We start from the raw sequence: 16178 nt of genomic DNA on the forward strand, positions 1-16178 counted from the left end.
TACGATGTGAAGCAAACCACGCTTCTCCAGAAACGATTTAAAATTAAAATAATAAAATGACGACTTAAAATAATTTCCAAGTTCTTTCTGAAGCAGTTTGCAAGAGACAATGCATAGCATCAAATGCCTATGTCAGTAACATTTAACATAATTATACTATAAAACATAAAGACCTTTTAAAAAATCCAATAGAATAGGTTGAAAGAAAGCAGAAAGAAGTAATGATAAAAATAAAAGCAAAATTTAACGAGGTAGAAATCAGCACAGTCATCATTTTAAAAGTTGAGCCTTAGATAACAAAACACTTAGCTAACCCAATTAAAAAGTGGAAGTGCTAATACATGATATTTGAAATTATAAGGTATAAATACCCTGTAAAAAATTTATAAAAGCATAGAAAACAGCTTTTCTAACAATTCGCAAATGTGCTTGCCAATCCAAGAAATTGATAGTTTTGTATGAAAATAAAATTTACCAAATTGACTTCAGTCAATCTTCAGAACATCTAAAAGAATTCTCAAAAGGAGAAGAAATAATTAATATATTCAAAAAGTCTCCTCCATATTAAAACACCAGGTCTTTATACTTTTCTAGAACAAATAACAAAACTATGCAAGAATAGACAATCTCAATCTCCTTTTTCACATTACAGAAAAGGAAGACTTCTAATTATTTCCATAAACTGATTTGAAAGTTTGGCAAATATTTCACAAAAAGTTTTAAATTCTAATTTATAATATCTGATTTTTAATTATAACATTGTAAAAATATTGCAATATTAGCATTAAACTATTAAATTTTAAATAGCAAGAATAAAACAATTATGTTTAATAATCAAGAATAAAAGGGTATTTTAATATTATGAAATATATTAATATACTGAATTATATTAAAGAAAAACAAGGATAAGGATATTGCTCTTTCCATAGTGTTTATCTACCCTTGTGTAACAAACTATTTCAAAACTTAAACAACAACCAATTTATTGTCTTATGATTTTGTGGGTCAGAAATATAGAGCAGGATTTTGTTGGAGAATATGTCAATTTTTCATATCATTGACTAAAATCACTCAGGGAAATCAACTCATATCTGGGCTAGTCTAGAAGATTTTACAACAATTTCACTCATATAACTGGTTTATTGTCATAAAGTAGACTGACAGAGGAATCACCTGGGTGCCATTCATTTCCTGTACTTCTCTAGGCATTCTCCCCAGGAAAGTAACTATACTTTCTTCACTGTGGCTTAGAACTGCCATCCTCTAAAACACTAAGCCTAGAAACTGTTAAAACCTTATTTCTACTATAATCAGTTGGCCAAAGCAGTCCCGTAGTCTAGGCTGAAAGGAAGGAAACACAGACCCCACCTCAATTAAAGAAAATCAAATAATTTGTGGCCATTTAAATTTCCTGCAGAGGTAGACAATGCATTTAAAAATAATCATAGCGATTTAACAAGGTTTTAAAAAATGGCTGTGTTAAAGTTAGGAATTAGACACAGATGCTGCCATCTTCACTATTATTGTGTTAGCCCATATAATAGGCGAGAGAAAGCAAATAGAGTCCTAATAATTAAACAAATATATTGATTTGAAAATTATATTGTTATAGGTGGAAAATTTAAAAGAATATGTGGAAAAGCTAAAATCAGCAATATAATTTAATGAATTAGTTTATAAGATCAACATACAAATATTAATAGCCTTCACGTATATAAACAAAACAGTTAGAATACACAATGAAGACCTCATTTGTAATGGCAAAAATTTTTAGAGGTAAGATAAAATGTCACACGTATACATTAAAAAAATCCAAAACTTACAAGAAGAAACTCTAAAACATTGGAAAAACATACAAAAGATAATACATTTTGTAAAATAAAAAAACATGCTTTTTGACAAGTCTTAAAATTACAAAGACGTTAAACATTCCCTACATTAATTTATAACACATATGTATTTATATAATTATAATTTATGATCTAGAAATTATGTTCTCTATATTAAAAACATCACTGGGCTTCTTATTTACTACGGCAAGACAAAGTGATTATTAGGGTCATGGGGAAGAACAGCCCGAACAAGAATAGGCAGAACAATTCTGCAAAAAAAGAAGAGTGTGAGAAGGGAGAAGGTCTGCCAATATTCAAACACTGTGACACTGTGTATAAGGAACAGAATAGAAATCCAGAGATTGATTCAATTTTGTATAGAAATATGTCGTCAAAAGGCAAAATGATAAATAGTAAAAATGAGTGAACTTAAAGCTGTTCTTTGATAAACAACCATTTTTAAAAAGCTAATAAAGGCCGGGTGCGGTGGCTCAAGCCTGTAATCCCAGCACTTTGGGAGGCCGAGGCGGGTGGATCACGAGGTCAAGAGATCGAGACCATCCTGGTCAACATGGTGAAACCCCATCTCTAGTAAAAATACAAAAAATTAGCTGGGCATGGTGGTGCGTGCCTGTAATCCCAGCTACTCGGGAGGCTGAGGCAGGAGAATTGCCTGAACCCAGGAGGCGGAGGTTGCGGTGAGCCGAGATCGCGCCATTGCACTCCAGCCTGGGTAACAAGAGTGAAACTCCGTCTCAAAAAAAAAAAAAAAAAAAAGCTAATAATATACAAATTTCTGAAAGCTTCAATTTATATCAAAACAAAAAGTTACCAGAAAAATTATTCTTTCTTATAATACACACAAGAATATATTCTCAATGGTTTAAGAATAAGAATGTAAAAATTAAAGCAGAGATTTTCTTTTTAGTACCTAGTGGAAATTTCCTAGTATAAAACATACCAGGAAAAACAATTGAGAAAAATGGTTTAGGAAACTAATATTGGAAACTGTCTCCAATTGTTTAGGCAGTAGAGAGTAGACAGTATAACGCTCAGATCACTGAAAGGAGATAGTATAGCAAGTGGGCACCGTAACTGCCCTGGGTCTTGCCTCGGAAAAATTACCTTTCTGCAGCGCAGTGAGCTGGATTCCAGGCTGAGCCTGTTCCCGTTGAGCCGCAGCAAAGCAGTCACAGGGTTTGAGGCAGCTAAATGTATCTATCGTGAAGAAAGTGGAGAGGAGGATGCTGCACATGTGAGGGTTTGAGAACTGTATGTGAAGGGTCTCCATGAATCCTTGAGCAAGAGATGTGCTGAGCATGTGCAAGACACAACTACATGAGGCTTACTAGGAATTATCCGCTATTGGGATGGGATTGGAAATAGCAGAGATCTAATTCAACGGAGACTTTGTTAACATGTTAACATCACAGACATCTAAATAAAATGCCAGAAGACATCTCCTTGATGGTCAAGCAGCACATCCAACGGAGTGTGAGATCATTGGACTGAAAGAGCTTGGTCATGGCAAAGAAGGCCTCGGCCGCCTCCGTGGTCCCCAGATGCTCTCCGTGGTTTATGAGATCAAGGATCTTGGTGAGGATGTGCATTAGTCTTTACAGAGACAGTTATGTAAGTAAGATGTCCAAAAGGGAGGCTTAATTTCTTTAGTAGACTCATAGGAAGATAGTACTTGTAGAGATGATGCAGTCCCACCTTCTCAGGAGACAAACGAGGAAGCAGGTCAAGTGAAGTGGGTGGTGTGCCGAGCGGTGTCACCAGGCAGATCGCATATTGCAGTGCCACGTGCTCTAACACCTCGAGAGGAGAAAACCTGAAGACTTGGGTTTTCCTGATGTTTCCTTGTTTGTAGAAAAGTATTGTTTCTATTTGGATAGGACTGGGCCCAAGATTAATCTTTCAGATTCTTAAGTATTTCCACCCATGGCATTAGCTAGCGTTGTATCCATAACAGAGTTCTTTACAAACATGAATCAAGCTAATTCTGGCTCATAAAACTTTTCTCTGTAAATTGTAGGAAGAAAAGAATTTTCAAGTATAACTTGTTGCCCTAGGTCAAACTTCAAATTATTTTGTTTCTTATAGTTTAATGAGATTTATAGTGAGAAGATTGAAGGTATTTTGAATTATAGGACTCTAGGTTAATGGTCCTTCCCACAGCTATTCTGTTCCCATCCTGCCCTTGCTGTCCTCCTCTTCCCAGGAAGACCATTGCAGTTGGGGTGGGGGCCTGCTGTGGGCTCCAGGCCCTCGTGAGGAGTGTGTGTGCAGGAGCTGGCATGAAACACGTTTCAGTGGCTCAAGGTGGCCGACTAGTGTTACCGAAGCAGGAGCAGCCCCAAGAAACAGACCTCTCGAACGCTGAACTGGGAAGGAGGGGTGATTTATTTGGCCAGGAGCAAGGTGGCATAGGTGCCTAACAGCCAAGCTCCCCTAACAGGAAATCTCTGCCTTTATATAGGCTCACAACTCTACATATTACATGTGAAAGGGTCTTGTGTTTCAGCTTTAGAAAGTACATGTGATGGGTTGTGATAGGTGAAGTAAGCACGGGGGTTTGAGCAAGACTGAATGGGATCAGTAGAGGGCCTGTCTCCATATCCCACTACCCTTAAGACCGCCTGAGATCTTAACTTCCAGGCCCCGGACCTCATGCCTGCCATGTCTTGACTTTTACTTCCTCTTTCTTTGAGAAAAGAGACAGAAAAGTGGGGTTTCTTTCCTCATTACCATGGCACTTACAGACATCAAGAAACCCTTGGCTCCTATCGATGCATTTCCACCTGGAAGCAGTGGTTTGTTCTTCAGAGAGTCAAAGAAACTTAAGGTGGTGGAGACCCCAAGGAGTCATGAACTAAATGATCACCCAGTGGAGAGTACACTGCACAGTGGGAATAGGCTCTGCCCGTTTTTTCCCAGGGTGCTAATTCAGGAAAGCATGCTCACTCTTAAGTGATCCTTTTCTTTATGTTGAGATGAAACGTCTTCAGAACTGTTCCTAGTTGTTCTTGGTGGTGCATGCTGGTAACTAGACAGATCTCAGTCCCCCTTTAAATGCTTTCCACATGGTAAAGACTGCTCTCATGTATCTTGTTCCCTGTTCCCAAGGGCTTGAATGGGACAGCAATCCTTTCTGCCTCAGACTCCTAAGGCACTGTGACTACAGGTGTGCACCACCATGCCCAGCTAATTTTTGCAGTGTGCAAAAATTTTAACACTGTAACATGCAGTGTTAAAAATGACAGCCGTGGGAACTGTTACCACCGATACCCCTGCCCTGCCCAAGGCAGAGGACAGCAAGGCTTGTGGAAATCAGGTTCCCTGATTGTCATCACTTCCATCTTCCTTAGTGCCAATTTGTTCATGTTTTTGTGCCATGAGCCACGGTCTCCATGAAATCAAGGGTGTGACTGTTTTGGGCAACCCCAAATCCCCAGGGCTGAGCATGCTGTCTTGGCAGTAGCAAGGCCCACTGAAAAACACCGTGAATGGATGTGACAGAGAACAGGGGGATGACCTCTGGACTCGGACAGGCCCGCGCCTGAGTCCAGGCCCACCACTTCCTAGGGGCACCCCATGCTACCCGGCAGTGCTGACACAACAGGTGAGTGGATCCTTTCAGTGCTGTCTTCCCTCTCTAGAAAGGGAAAAACAGACCTCACAGGGAAGCTGGCTCAAGTAGGAAGATCCCAGGTCCCCAGAACAAAGCAGCTTCTGGGTTTCCAACGCCCAACACAGCAGTCACTACAAATGAGCTTGTGAAATGTGGCTAGTGTGACTGAGGAAAAGTGAATTTTACGTTTTAATTAATTTTAATTTAAGAACCGATACTCAAGTTACTTACGAGGAAACTTTAAGTGTGTTTGGAACAAGCTGGAGTAGAACAATCTGCTCTTTCAAATGAAGATTTTACGAACTCTAATCACAGGTCAAGGATTTTGGATGTAAATTTGGCATTCAAATGGAAAGGAATGTCCTGTAGTTGTAAATACGCATCAGATTTTAAAGAGAAATAATCTAAAATATCAATGATTTTTCCATTTTTCTTTTTTTTTTTTACATTAAAAAGATGTTGAAATGACAATGCATTAGACAGACTGGGTAAGATATCAAAATTAATTTCACCTTTTCCTTTTAATAAGTACTACAGAATCCTAAAAATTACAGACGTGGCCTACAGTCCATTCTGCTGTACAGTGCTGCTCTTCATCCCAGCCAGTGGTATGTAAGGACTCAGAATCCAGGACCCAGCCTTCGCCCTCATGGCGGGCTGAAGCAACACTCTGGGATGCCTCACAGCCCAGATGCTAGTTCACCACAAGCAGGAAAAGGACTGCATTAATTACCAATGGTCGGATTCACTGGCTGTCCGGAAAGCTGTCCCCATTTTAAATCTCACTGTACCTGATTCATTTCCTCGTGCCAGGTCAATCGCCCCCGCATACATCACAATGCAAACTAGTGCACAAGATGGTGGGGCCTCGCTGCCCCACAGTCACAGGGCCAGAACGTACTTCTAGAAAGGGCGCGGGGTCTGGTAAAGGCTTCAGACAGCGCACTGCCTCAGACGTTACCAGGAAGCGCACAGGAAACGGCCGTCACCTTTGATCTGTTGTGGAACCAGCCCACTTCAGTGTTCGGCAAAACTCTCCGGGGTCAAAACTGCAACGGAGCTCATGGTTGATCTCACACCTACACACAATCCGGGAAAAGCACTAAAGCAAAGAAGAATAAATCCGAAGTCAACGTACAACTCTCAATTATCTATGGGCTTGTTAACCTAGGAGTTTCGGCGAAAATCTTATCCTCTTTTTTACCAGCAAACTATACCTTTTCTTACTTTCCTCACAATCTCTGTTGTAGGCTAGTATCTAAACTCTCACCAAGTGATAAAAAGGGGGAAACTGCAACAGAGGAGGTCTTACAATAGGGGTGGCCAATCTGTTGTCTTCGCTGGACCACAGTGCAAGAATGATCTTGGGCCGCACATAAAATAAACTATGATAGCTATAAGAAAGTTTACAAACTGGCGTTGGGCTGCGTGTTGGACAAGCTTGTCCTAGAACTGCTGTCCCCTCCAAAGTTGCCGGTAATGGAGGAGCTCATCTTCCACTCAGGGGCAGTCTGCACCACCCCTGCCCGCAGCGGGGCGGGGGGCACTGGAACCTGCCACCTGTCTGAGCCAGGCTCCAGGCACAGATCACCACCAGGATCATTCTAACAGCTACCTTGGTTATCCTGTCAATGTGCTCACCACACACCTGTTAATGCTCACAAAACGCATCGAGACAGTTGCTACAAAAAGCCAGCCAGTCTCCGCAAGTTGCATCCAGGGCCCAAACTAAATCACCTCCCAATCTCAACCAGGTGGTAGCTGTGTTGACAGGAAAAAGCAGCCTCAGTGCTTTGTGGCAACAATAACAGACCCACAAATCGAGCTAAAAGCCCTTGATCCACACTGACTGGTTATTCTCCTCTTGCACAGCAAGGGGAACCTGGCCCCAGGGCACAGAGTTCCTCGGATCGGCAGAGCCACAGTGCTCCACAGGACATGGCCTCTGAAAGCCACAGCTCCCTTGTTGAAAAATGGGGTACATTCCGCATTCTGAGGTAGGAGTGTTAGCTTCCTCCCCTTCCCTCTTCCCAGTTCCAGATGGGCTCCAAACTACTATGGAGAGGAGGAATCCGGTTTCTTCACACAGTTATGCATCAGTTACTGGCAGAAGGCCAAGTCATAAGGAGTGAATTCTGTGTAATTTTTAAAACATAATTAAGGCCTCTTCTCGAGTTCAAGAAAATTAAGGCCTGCAATCCTAAAGAGAAGACCCCCATTCAGGTAATACCTAATAAACATAATTCGCATTTAAGAAAAAAAGAAAAGATAAAACACTGATGGAAGCCAGATGACACATCCAGAGGAGACATGTCTGCAGACAGTTCCTGCTGGGAGGCGAAGCTATAGAGACATCTCTGACGAACCACTAGAAACTTGAGGGTGCAAAGAAAGAAGGCACACACAGGACTAAGAAAATACACACCCTCGTGCTCCCAGGTCTACACACAACCCAGGGACAGAAAGTCTTCAGACAGGGTCCAACTTACCAGCAAAACGGTCAGTAGCCAGAAAGTCCGTCCTGAGGCCGCCTGTCAGCCTGCCAGCTTTTGCTGGTATGGGATAGGAAGCAGGAGAGAAGAGGGAGGCAAAGAGAGAAAAGTTACTTATCTTCATTTCATAGCCCAGGTCTTTTTACCTCCAAGCAGAAAAGGTCAAGATATGATTTATGCTTTGGTTACTAACACCAATACTCAGGGAAGTTTCTTGGAAAAAAAAAATTAAGCCATTAGCTTGAAACAAAACACATTACAGTAAAACCTGAAATCAGCTCCAGCTTTCAGAGGACAACTATTCCAGGGACCTGAGGGAGTGATCTTTTAAGCCTAAACTTCTACATTTAACCATTTTGAAGTAAAATCCTCACAAAACTGATCTCACACGGTTGGATCATCTTTCCTGTATCCCACTTAACCCCAGATGGCTGAACCAGAGCTGAGCTCTGACCTACAACAGAATGTGGACCTGGGGCTCTGCCCGGCTCATGCTGACCGAGAGCTCCTGCCTTCAAGAATTCTCTGTGTATTTCGCAGTTACTCTGTTCTTCTTGCTGTCATCCTGTAAAAGTCCTTCAGTCCTTTTTAATCCACTGGGATTTAGAAACCGGGTCATAAAATTGCAGGATTGAAAGGAGCCTTCAAAGGCTGTCTGTGAAGAGGAGGGTGAGTCACCTCACCCCAGGGGACTCTGGGTAGGGGAGGCCTTCGACCACATGTGCTCCTAGACCATGAAAAGAAAAGGTGGAACAGCTGACAGGAGTCAAGCTTGTGTCTAAAATGGGAGAAGCAATGACAGTAACAGGAGCACCCCACTCAACTGGAGACTACTACTAATACCCTGATGACAATCTTGTCCGTAAGACACATGGGTCCGGAGCTAGGAAGGCAGTTCATGGCAACGGGAGTGCATCAAGGAGACTGGATTAAAAGGGTCTCATCCTTCCGGCAGAGGATGTGGACTGGAGGTATTTCAGGATCCTAGTCCTGGTTATGATTTTTAAAAAAACTAAATACAGGGCTTGAGTCACATAGGGAACCTGCCACAAACCAGACACACTATGGGCCCAGACACACAGATGCACCCCAAGACTGAAGAGGGGACAAGCTGGGACAAACCGAACAAGAATATTCCCTTTAAATGCATCACCAAAAAATTCCAGTTTGCGAGTTTTAAAGATGAAAGTGAGAAAACACCTCCAAAGTGTCAGAGTAGCACATTCACAACTTGGCAAGTGATCCCTGAGATTCCAAGTGTCTGGCCAGTCTGGGAGCAAACTGGGGCAGGTCGCTCTAGTCTAAGGTGTTCCACCAGGTGTCCAGTGACACTTGCCTCTGGCCTCCTGCATCCGCCCTCTGCCCTCCCACTCTTGCTTGCTGACTATCCACCTTGCGTGTTCTCTCACTCAAGGTTGTCCCAGGCTCCAATGACACTTCTTAAACCTAGACACCCACCCTCTTATCAAGCCAGGTTCTGGGCTCAGTGCCCAGTGACAGCCACACTGTAAGTTTGCAAATTGCAGTTCCGTCCATGTCAGCTCGCACCGACTCTCCAGCACAGAGCTCTGCCCCTAGTGTCAGTCTCTTCTGAGACCACTCACACACCCTTCAGGCACCAAGTCCAGCCAGACCCTACACTGACAGGAGTGTCAACACAAGGGAACCTATTCCTGTGTCCAAGGGAGACCCTGGAGCAGAGCCTCTCGTGTTTCTCAGGTGTGCATAGACCCTCAGGCGGCCAGAAGAGGCAGAAGGCAGACCTCCGGAAGACTCCAGACTGGTCCGACAGGCTATACTGGGTCCCTGGCCTCCAGACTGCAGATGGCAGTTCGTCAGAGCTTGCAGTGAATGGGTCACAACTAGACACATTAAGCATCTAGAGTTCTGGTATCATCAAACAGCATTTTGTCTTTCTTCCAAACAACTCGAAAACCTTGAAGAATGAGTTTAAGCATCTGATGATCCACATGTAAATGCAGGCCCTGTCCTCCCCAACTGAAATTCTGGGGAGGTTTTCTTGAAAGTCAGCCTCATTCTCCTTCTGTGCCCACAAGCCAGTGAGGCGCAGCCCAGGGGTCCAACTGCCTCTGGTTCAACAAAGCAGCAATTAGGAACCTGTCCCCACAGCTCCATGTCCATCCCACACTGTTCTGCCCTTCTGGCTCTGCCTCCACAGACAACACCCACAAGGTTTAATCCTCTTCCACATGGATCTCTCAGCAACCTCAGGAAAACGTCAGGCTGAGTGTGCTCTCCACCTAGTTCTTCCACTTGGTATCTGAAGTTCCCAGGAGACCCTGGGCAGGCCTAGTTACCAAAGAACAGAGGCTAAACATCTGGTATCTCAGATTCTCACTGGATCTAACAGTATTGCTCAAATCAGGATTGAAAGGAACCTTTGATATTACTCTAATCCAATTTATTAACCACCACCAGGGACAGGAAATTCGTGACCCTCTCAGGGAGCCCAGGGAGCCACCCTTGCATGGCTGTGAACGCTCTGCCTCAAGTTATGACAGAATCTACTTCTGTTGTAGATTGGGTCATGGAGAACAAGTCTGCTCTTCTCCAAGGCTCCTTCTGGCGGGTGAGCTCTGTCCCGTCTCCTTCAGTCCCACCCATATGGCCCCTGTCCCTTCTGATTCTGGTTGCTCTCAACCACTTTCCCCATTGGAAGCTCCAGGTCCACCTAATGTAAATCTCTGACTATACTGAACCTGGACTTTAGATTTTGTTTTCCGGAGTATAAATGTCCACAGCAAAAAAAAGGTCATATCTCAGAATGTAACTTTCAGCAAACACAACTAGAACTAAAGGAAGAAGGGCAGGAAGTAAGACCCCTTTCTACCCTAATACATGTGGAGCAAAATGTGAATTTGGGACAGAGCCGTGTGTTCCGTAGGAACCTGGTGCTCACAAGTTTAGCACACGTTCAACAGGCTTCTGACAGCAACAGATGGGGTTCCACTTTTTTGCTTTTAAACAAGGAAGTTTTTAAGTTGATTCCCTTGTGATAAGTTTTGCCAACTACATATTCAATGGGCAACAATCTTCGAAGAGAACTATCAGTAATAGTCCAGGAAGAATTTCATTTCAGCCTCAGCTAATGAGACCCGCGAGTGCTTCACACACCCGACAGGACTGGGTATGGAGGGCATCAAAAAACCCCCCGCTGAAGTCGACTTCTCCTCTTCCAAAAGTCAGACTGTCCAAGACTACAAACCAAAGTGCAGAACGGGAAATAAAATCCTGATCCACTCAAAGATCACAAGACCAAAATCTAGGAGAGGCCGCAGTCGACTGGCTAGTAGAAGGCAGGCTCCGCACTTCTCACCAAGTTCTGGAAGTCGGCACCCATCCTGCATGGAGGAACTTTCGCAGATGCCACCTCAGCACGGCCCTCCCACAGGCCACGAGGGCCCGCGGGCGGGGACAGGCTTAAAGGGACAGCAACCCCCTCGGCCTCCCAGCCTTTCATCCAAATTCGGTATTTTTCCGTAATGTATTTTTCATCCACGACCCTGGGGCACGTCCAAGTTGCACTCCAGGCCGGAGGAGGGCAGCTTTCCCCACCCCCGACCACGTAGACGGGCACGGGCACCACGCGGCAGGTGGAGGTGCTGCGGGGCCCCCGTCACCCAGCCTGCGCCCAGACCCGAGCCCCGCCACCACCTGGGGGGAAGGACACCACTGGCCTCTCACGGACCCCTGCCCGGGCCGCACAAGGCGCCCCCAGCTGGCGGGGGCAGCCCGAGCTGGGGGAGGGGGCGTCCCCGCGGGGAGCGGGGGAGGGGCGGGGCCAAGGCTCCGGGAGCGCCTCGCTGAAGCCCCGGAGGCGGCGGGGGAGCCTAGGAGCCTAGCTTACAGCCAGGAGCGGCCCAGCGGGACTTGGGAAAGTTCGTGCGCGCCCCTCCCCGCCGTGGTCACGAGCAGGGGGGACTCGGAGCCGGCCCTGGGCCCGGCCTGGAACCACCACGCGCGGTGAGCAGGACGCTCGTGGGCGGGGGTCGCGGCACCCAGCCCCTCCCCATCCGAGGCCTCCACATCGGCAGCCCCCACGCCCTCCCAACCCGCCCACCCGCCCAGGCCTCCCCAGCCTGGCCACAAGCTCACTCGTGGGCCCCCGCCCGCTGGTCCTGCCGCTTGCTTGCTCGCTCCCTCGCTCGCTCGCCCGCCCCGGCCACAGCTGCTATATAGGGCGGCGGCCCAATCCCGCCCGGACACGTCAGCGCCCCGCCTGCCCCGCCGCCGGGGTCCCCCGCTGTCCCGGGCCGCCCAGCACCCGGGAGGCCCACCCAACTCCAGGCGTGGTTCTGCATCCTTTTTTCGGGTGGAGAGGGCGGTGCCGAGGAGTTGGGAAATTAATCACCTCTAGAAAGCAGAGGGAGCGCGCCCCGCAAGAGCCCCAGGGTGGAAACGACCGGAGACCAGAGAGGGAGCAGGAAGGACGGCTGCTCGGGAAGCAGATGTCGCCAGTACCGCCGGCCTCCCCAAAGTCACAGAAGAAAAACCACGAAGGACGCCCACCACCTCGTCAACGGACGGCCCCACCGGCGCAGTGAGGCTCCCAGGCGGCTCTGGGACTTTCATTCCGTCATCCTCGCGTCTGTTCCTTATGTCCCTCACTTTTATAAACTATCCCCACTGGATTCCTTGGCATAATCTTCCCCTAAAATATAAAACCCCATTCCTTTAAAGCGTGCATTACTTACGGCCCCATCTATAACGTAGGTGCATACACGCGAAAGAACCGGTGTGTGGCCTCCGCGCCCGCGGTGAGCGGAAGGGAATCTCTACTCTCAGGGGGTCTCCACCCTCCGGGAAGGACTTGTCACTTCTGCGTCCATTGTGTTTACTTAGTGATAACTACCACTGTTTCAAGGGTATAAGGTGAGTCGAGAACTCTCTAGAGATGTCATTCTGAACCTCCGGCAAAGTTGCAGGTGAGCTGAATCCTGCATAGGGCACAGGATCAGCTACAGGTATCTGGGGACAAGACCGTCCCACACAGGGAAATTGACAGGAGCACACCCAGCTTTACCCAGGGAACAGGGTCGTGTACGCACAGCCTGCAGCCGGGCCATGGGTGCTGCTGAGGATGGTGGGAGCTGGGTGAGGGTTGAAAGGAAAGCAGGATCAGAAGTATTTATTTTTGTGGAACACTCTGACAGTAAGTGGTCAGTGGCAGGGGAGGGGAGGGCTACTGTAGCTCAGTCTAAAGATGGCAACGGTCTGCATTATGGTGGGCAATAATGGATGGAATAAATGGCCAGATTTGGTATCTATTTGGAAAGTAGTTGAAAGAAGTTCAGAAAGGCACAGGATCTTGGCCTGAGCCACTGGGAAGAGCTGCCTCACTGAGGTGGGGAAATTCAAGAAGACTGGATGGTTAAGAGGATGTGATGCCCTGACTGGGCAGGTGGGGGCGTCAAGCAGGCCACTGTATGAGCAAGGTCAGGGGAGAAGCCTGGGAGCCAGCAGAGACACTAGTGCCCTTCATGACACCACCTAGAGAGGGAGCAGAACCACAGAAGGCAGAGAAAATCTGCAGCTGGAGGTAGACAAGGAGCCAAGGGTATCATTACCAAAGCCATGCTCTAAGTCACCAGCATGGAACTGGGCAGGTGGGCCCTCCCTCAACATGGAAATAGATATTCCCTTGTGTCACTGCTGGGGTTTGTTGGTAACCTTTCCGTGGGGATTAACCTATCAGCAACTACTGCAAGTGTGTTTTGTTGCTGTTTTGTTTTTGAGGGCTCAGCACTGCAGAGGGAGATGGAGAAACAGTAAGGGGTAGGGATGGGTCACTGTCAGGAACTTCCACTGAAGCTAGAAGTTAGCACAGGCACAGAACCTACCACACAGGAGACCTGAGAGTCAGTTTAAAGAACACTGTTAGCAGAAGATATTATAAAATCGAATGTTAAGTGTATGCTATTCACCATCTGGGATGCTTCTGTGCTGGTGCTCACAACCAGCATTTCCTCTCAGCAAGCTTACTACACCGAAACTAATAAATGGTTCATAGAGGCGAATTTTAGAAATTCCATAGCTAGCAATATTCAGACCAAATACATGTGAACATCTGTCTGTGACATTTGAGTTTTCAGCCCTCAAAGGGCCAGGGGAGAAGTTTGGGTCTGTTCAAGGCAGGAGGTGAGAAGAGACACCCTCCTATTCCATAAAGTCATGATTCCCAAAAATGCTACGCCCTCAACAGAAGATAGGTAGATCAAAAAAAGGAAAGTCAGTCCACCAGCATAAAGGAGACTATAGGACGTTTTCTCTGACTACCCTGAACTGGGAGGTAGACACATCTCTTTGGCTGTGGGGACAATGGACTAGTGTAGTACTCTACAACCTACCCCATTTGTCCAGGAACCCCTAGCCCAAACTGAGAAATTAACAAAACAGAAAGCAATCCCCCTCAGGAAAGAATAAACCTCATACCAGACTAAAAAGGATACCACAGATCAATGGTAGAGAGGCTAAAAGCCCAAAGCACAAAAAGAGGGAAGGAAGGATTAGAAAGAAATAGGGTTAGACAGCCTGGGCGTGGTGGCTCATGCTTGTAATCCCAGCACTCTGGGAGGCTGCGGGGGACGGATCACAAGGTCAGGAGTTCGAGACCAGCCTGACCAACATGGTGAAACACTATGTCTACTAAATATACAAAAATTAGCTGGGCATGGTAGCACGTGCCTGCAATCCCAGCTACTTGGGAGGCTGAGGCAGAAGAATTGCTTGAACCCGGGAGGTGGAGGTTGCAGTGAGCTGAGATGGCACCAATGAACTCCAGCATGGGTGACAGAGCAAGACTCTGTCTCAAAAAAAAAAAAAAGGAGAGAAATAGGATTAGACTCAAGAACTTCAGGAGACAGAAGTGTAAGATCAAGACTATAAAAAAAGCATAAAATAGGCCAGGCGCAGTGGCTCACGCCTGTAATCCTGGCACTCTGGCACTTTGGGAGGCTGAGGCAGGCAGATCACTAGGTCAAGAGATCGAAACCATCCTGGCCAACATGGTGAAACCCTGTCTCTACTAAGAATGCAAAAGTTAGCTAGGTGTGGTGGCCAATGCCTGTAGTCCCAGCTACTCAGGAGGCCGAGGCAGGAAAATCACTTGAACCTGGGAGGCGAAGGATGCAGTGAGCCAAGATCATGCCACTGCATTCCAGCCTCACCAAAGGGCAAGACTGTGTTTCAAAAAAAAACTTAAAATAATTAGAGACATAAAGGTGGCGTTAAAAAAAAAATCAAGAGATGGAACAAAGTAAAGAGCTAAGAACCATGGAATGAGAAACTCTTAACATATCTCTGTAATTGAAGTTCTAAAAAAAAAAAGAAGAAGAAAAAATCCAAAGAACAGAGAAGAAACATTTTTTAAAATAGTTGGGAAAATTACAAGATTTAAAGATACAACATTCTTCCTTCACAGCAAAAAAGACAGAGAAGATACCTAAAAGGATAATTTAAACTAATCCAAACCAAAACACACTACAGTGTAACCTCAGAGCACCAAAGACAAGAGTAGACCCTAAAAGCAACTAGAGAGGAAAGACAGGTTACTCATGAAGAATACTGTGAGACCGAGGGCAGCCCACTGAAAATAATACATACCGGAGGAAAACGGCTCTCTATACATTATGATGAAAGAAATAACTGTTAATTCGGAGTCATTTAAGAATGAGAACGAAAGACACATTCAAAGATAAAGCAACAACTACCAATAGATCCCTGTGACAGAAGTACAAAAGGACATACTTCAGCAAGAAAATGAAAGCCAGAGGCCAGAAGGAATGAGCGCTGATAAACCTGGGTAACACGAAACAAGTACTGACCCTACACTGTTATTGTTTAATGCCAACAATAAAACCTGGAGGGAGTTAAATGGCAGACAGGTACATAAGCAGAATATGCACATACCAAAGAGAATCAAAATGCTTAGGCAATAATACATGAGGTGATGGGGGAGATGAAGTTGCAAGATTTCAAGATTCTTATTATCTGGGGAGACACTCGAGATACTAATTTTAGACCTTGCTGGGAATGAATGTTAAAAATTTAAAGACAATCTAGAAAAAAAAAAGTTTTTAGCATTCAAACTAAACGCTCATTCAAATGGAAGCTATTGGCAATGTTCTACATCTTGGATTAGGTGGTAGGTTCAGCAGTATTCTTTAGGATGTACATTATTGTTGGCTCATTATGCTGCAT

General features: G+C 45.7%; 1 long non-coding RNA gene across 1 annotated transcript; it reads right to left on the reverse strand.

Moving 5' to 3' along the window:
* Positions 1-1760: 1760 nt before the first annotated feature.
* On the reverse strand, positions 1761-12126 carry LOC144580144 (uncharacterized). Its single transcript, XR_013529184.1, has 3 exons — positions 12075-12126; positions 7956-8018; positions 1761-6568 (listed from the first exon to the last, which is right to left on the reverse strand). It is a non-coding gene; the product is annotated as an uncharacterized LOC144580144 (long non-coding RNA).
* Between the last annotated feature and the right edge of the window lie 4052 nt (positions 12127-16178).

This window comes from Callithrix jacchus, chromosome 18 (assembly GCF_049354715.1).
Source record: "Callithrix jacchus isolate 240 chromosome 18, calJac240_pri, whole genome shotgun sequence".
Taxonomy (NCBI): domain Eukaryota; kingdom Metazoa; phylum Chordata; class Mammalia; order Primates; family Cebidae; genus Callithrix; species Callithrix jacchus.